Raw genomic sequence first — 5452 nt, 5'->3', positions numbered from 1 at the left:
AAGAATGATTAACTCAATCGTCTTATGCTCAACACATGAAAAACTTATGGAGCATTGCAGTATGCACATAAAATATGGTTCAGGGAATGATCAATACTGCGGCATATATAAGGATTCATTCTATTTTCCATCACTATTTGCACAATGACATACAATAGACATAATCCTTGTAAACAAAAGATTTTAACCTATCTTCCATCAGTAATTGACATAATAGGCTTAACTTTTGTTTGTCAAAAGTTCATCGATCTTGTATCAATACTCGCATATCGACATATAAAAGAGATAACTTTTGACATCATATGGGACAATAATAGTTCACAGACGCAAACACACATATCCCATAACATATTGCAATATATGAAACCATAAAGATTAATACTGCAAAAATCATCTTCCAAACAATTTTTTAGAATTTTAAATAAATAAACCTAAAAAATAAAGATGAAAAAACGATGGACATAGCTATGTGTACTCACAATAATGGCTATTCCAAACTCTAGTTATTCTTCCAAGACATAAGAAATAATTTCTTATAAGAAGACTTTCTAGACATTATAGAGCTTTCTCAGAGCATCTACTAAGAATTCTTTCTCGTTATTGAAGTAACTATTGATTATGGGATCATTCAATTCCTCTAGATCTTCAGAAATGTCAGTTAACTCACTAAGTTCTCTTTTTAGTTCACACAAGGTGTTCTTGGTTAGAGACAAAATTAGTTCATAGTGAGTTATCTTTCCCAAAGAGGAAACGATTTGAGATTTTAAATCATTTCTCTTGTTGATGAAATCTTTCACCATGCCTCTAAAATTATTATCATAATGACAAACGGATAAGAGACAGTTAGAGGAAGAACCTTCTCCATTTGCTTTCTTTATCCTTGAGGAAGAGATTCCTTCACAAAGACGCACATTAACTGCTTCAACTGCACCTCTTTTTGTGATCCTTCTAGTTACAGGAGCCATGTGACTGTATCTTATGACAAAGAATGAGAAGGGAAGGATAAAGAAATAATACACGGATTTATGAACTCAAAAACCCTAAAAAGGCATTGAATAAGTCTTTCAAGATTTGTTATCCGCTTTCCATCTTTTTAGAAAAATATTTTCTTAACAAATATAAAAAGATTTACAATCACAACGACTTGAGCCATTTTTAGTCCAATCCTCATCTTTCCCAAGCTAAAAATCAGGATACGAACGTCACCATCATTAGTTGGTGACTGAGTGAGCTTTATGCTCACACCTCTTATTTTTTTCGTGGCTTATCATTGTTTGTTGTGTAAACAGATTTCTTACCTCGTCTAGATCTCGATTTCTTTAAAAGAGCTTGGTTTTCAGGACCTAGACTCATTTTCTGCATGTTCTCTTGAAGTTTGATGATTTTTTTTTGTGACGGACGGAAAATTACGCCTTTGGCGCGTTGCCCCGCAGGCCGTAACTCCCCCGGTGCGCCATGATGAAGCTACGATCCGGGCCTTCAAGCTAGGAAAATGCACGTCCATTTGCCATTGCAAGCATGCTCGTGGAGCATGATGCATCTAAATTAGCTTCCACACCGTCCCAACTTACCCTTGTTCCGCGAAGGGTTTATTAAGAAAAACTTTCCTAAAACTGCAAAAACGGCTTTTTGAGGCCCTAAACGATGGAATTTAGCTAAATTCTGGTGACCATGTGAATCTATAGATCGACATGTCTTGATCTTTGAGTCGTTTCCCATCAAAATGGACTCCTCTTGAGCTAAATTACGACACTCGGGTTTTTAGCCTCCAGATAGGCTATAGCTTGCTCTTTGTAGCTTGATAGGAAGTATGAGCATCCACTTGCTGGCATGCAACTAAGACTCATCAAGATTTACCACAATCATCTCTTTCATCGAGATACCGAGCTTAGATGATATGAGGGGCCACTTTGCCGCAATCATCTCGCAATTAGATGATATGAGCGACAACGTTTTGGACCGGCAATGCTCCAACTCATTGCGGATTCCTACGTACCCTTACCTACTCTAAAGGGATCAAGCACAGACCGTAGTTCATCCCCGAAGGGACATCAACTCGTTTGTAAGGCCGTGGCCTAGAAAAAATGGTAATGGCCTGGTCCGTATAGGCCATTCCATCATGATGCACGATGATTATGCATCATCGGGTCCGCGACATGGCATAGTGATGCCTAAGCATAAAATGCCCTCTTCGCAAGGCTACACAACTATAAATAATCCTTAGGCATCATTTATACTCTTTCGGCTAAGCTGTGAAGCTTACTTGGTACGCCGCATATGCACCTTCAACCAACTACCCCTCCCTATATATGTCTTAATGTAATTTCTACAAGTATGGAAAGCGGACCAAATTGACATGCTTGCTTCACTGTTCATTCACAATGATTGCGTTACTTCGTAATGATTGTGTTCATTCGCAATGATTGCGTTACTTCACAATGATTGTGTTCATGCGCAATGATTGTGTTCATTCGTAATGATTGCGTTTCTTCGTAATGATTACGCAACACTCGTTCGGCCAGCCCTCTCTGGCCTGATGCACAATGATTGTGCAACATTGGCTCTAAGCCAATAACCCTGATAATACGCAACCATTACGCTCCAATCTCAACTCGATTCGCAAAGTAACTGACATAGAAGTTACAAACTCCTTTCCGCGTAAAACTTGGCATACTCTCCAACTTTAAGTTTCCACTAAGGAAAATACTCGCCAATGAGTCCACTCCGCACAAGTCCGTAGAGTTTTCTCGGAACTTGCTCTGATACTAACTGTGACAGACCAGGGAAGTTACGGCCTGCGGGGCAACGCACCAAAGCTATTACCACGGCCTGCGGGGCAACGCACCAAAGCTATTCCGGAGTTTCTTCCGGAAAATTCTTAGGATTCCTGGTCACGGCTGAAGGGATCAAAGTCGACCCAGACAAGGCAAAAGCTATTACCACCATGCCTCCTCCACGTACCATGAAGGAACTACAGATCTTTATGGGCAAGGTAAATTATATTCGACGCTTCATTCCTGGATTAGCTCAACTCATTGCTTCGTTCACACATCTGATGAAAAAAGGAGCAAGCTTCACCTGGACAACTGTTCAACAAGAATATTTCCATAAAATACAGCAGATGTTATTGTCACCGGCCGTCATGAGGTCTCCAGTGCATGGATGACCTCTGATTCTTTACACAGCCTCCAGTGACGTCGCCATCGGCGCACTCCTCGCTCAGGAAGACGACGAAGGCGTCGAACGACCGATTTACTACTTCAGCCGCATAATGAGAGATGCTCAACTCCGATATCCAAAGGCCGAAAGGGCATGCCTGGCATTGGTACATGCAATCCAGAAGTTCAGATATTACTTACTATCTAACAGGGTCGTACTCATCTCCAAAGCTGATCCCATAAAGTTCTTGCTATCAAAGCCAGCCTTGATAGGAAGACCACCGAAGTGGCTACTCCATATGTCAGAATTTGACATATCTTGCACGCCACCTAAAGACATCAAAGGTCAAGCGGTGGCAGACTTGCTCGCTGCTTTTCCAGGGGAAGACACAACAACACTACATGAAGAAGTTCCCGGCGAATTCCCAGACATCTTGGTCATCAAGGAAAAAACATGGCTTCTATACTTTGATGGATCTTCCACCCCTAGTAGTGACACCGGAGGAGCGGGCATAGTACTGGTGTCTCCATCTGGTGAAGTTTTCTCACATTCATTCAAGTTAGATTTCCACTGCACCAACAACTCAGCAGAATATGAAGCCTTCCTATTAAGATTATCCTTGGCCAAGCAAGCAGGAGCAACACACCTTGAGATAAGGGGAGATTCAAAATTATTGGTCAACCAGATGAATGGAACGTATTCTGTCAAGGAAATCACACTTGCTCCATTCAGAACCGAAGCTCAGCGACTGTTGACCTATTTTGCTGACGCAACGATCGTCCATACTGGACGGACTAACAATAGGCATGTTGATTGCCTAGCAACTATCGCCTCCAAGCTGCAATTTGAAGGAGCAGAGAAAATGATCACTGTACAGAGGCGTACCGTATCTTCAACTTGGCTCACTCAGATAGAAGACATTCCAGCAAATGATTAGCGAGCACCCATCATTCATGAATTGAGCAGCTCTGTTTCAGAAGGCCAAGTCAGCCTCAAAGAATTTAAGAACTACTTATTGCTCCATGGAGGACTATACTATCGAAACCCTGATGGATCTCTATCACGATGTCTTGGGAGCAACGAAGCGGAAGAACAACTCAAGCGCATACATGAAGAAATATGTGGGCAAACGTTAGTGGTAACACTTTACAGAAAGCTTCAAAGAATGGGATACTACTGGACATCCATGGAAACTCAGTCAAGAGCTTTACAAGGATCTTGTCCTGATTTCCAAACACCTCCTCATCACCTGGAGGTTTTGACAGTCCACCGCACTGGGGACTGGAAGGAGCCTTACATCAAATACCTACGGGATAACGAACTACCACTAGAAAAGAAGCAAGCAGTCAAACTCATTCAGAAAGCTAAGAGATTCGTATATCTCGATGGGATATTATACCGCAAAAGCTTTTGTGGGAATTTACTGAGGTGCTTAGCCGAACATGAAATCCCTACAATCCTTAAGGAAGTACATGATGGATAACATCAAGGAAAGAGGAAACTATTTCTTCAAATTCATGAGAAATATTATTGGCCAACCATGGAAGATGATGCAGGCGCACACGTTCACCAATGCCAAACCCATGGTAATCTCATCCACACTCCTTGTCTCCCGTTGAATTTTGTGAATAGTTTGTGGCATTTCTACAGCTGGGGACTAGATATCATTGGGAATATCAATCCAGTATCTTCAAAACAACATGAATACATCATCACTACGACAGAATACTTCACCAAGTGGGTCGAATTTATTCCTCTTCGAAGCACCACTGGAGTTACGATTGCCGCCTTCATTAAAGAGCACATAATATGCAGATTCGGAGTCCCTAAGCATATCATCACAGATAACGGAACTCCTTTTGCCAATCAATATGTTGAGAAGCTGCTCAATAAATATGGGATCAAACAAATCTTCTCCACACCTTATTATCCACAAGGAAATGGTCAAGCAGAAAGTACCAACAAGACTTTGATCAGGATTATCAATCGGACGATTCATGACAATCCCCGATCATGGCATGAGCAATTACCCATGGCTCTATGGGCTTACAGAACTGCACCAAGGAGCTCGATCGGTACTTCGCCATATTCCCTTGTCTATGGAGACGACGCCATACTTCCAGCTGAAATCAAAGTTCCCTCAGCCAGGATTGCAGCATCCAGTGGTGTACAATGGGATGAAGCTGAAATCTCCAGATCAAGGATCGCTGAGCTAGATATGCTTGAATCAAGGAGAACCAAGGTGGAAAAATATGTGGAATCTTACAAACAGAGGATCTCCAGAGCCTACAAA

This window comes from Papaver somniferum, chromosome 7 (assembly GCF_003573695.1).
Source record: "Papaver somniferum cultivar HN1 chromosome 7, ASM357369v1, whole genome shotgun sequence".
Classification (NCBI taxonomy): domain Eukaryota; kingdom Viridiplantae; phylum Streptophyta; class Magnoliopsida; order Ranunculales; family Papaveraceae; genus Papaver; species Papaver somniferum.
This window is presented reverse-complemented; position numbering follows the sequence as displayed.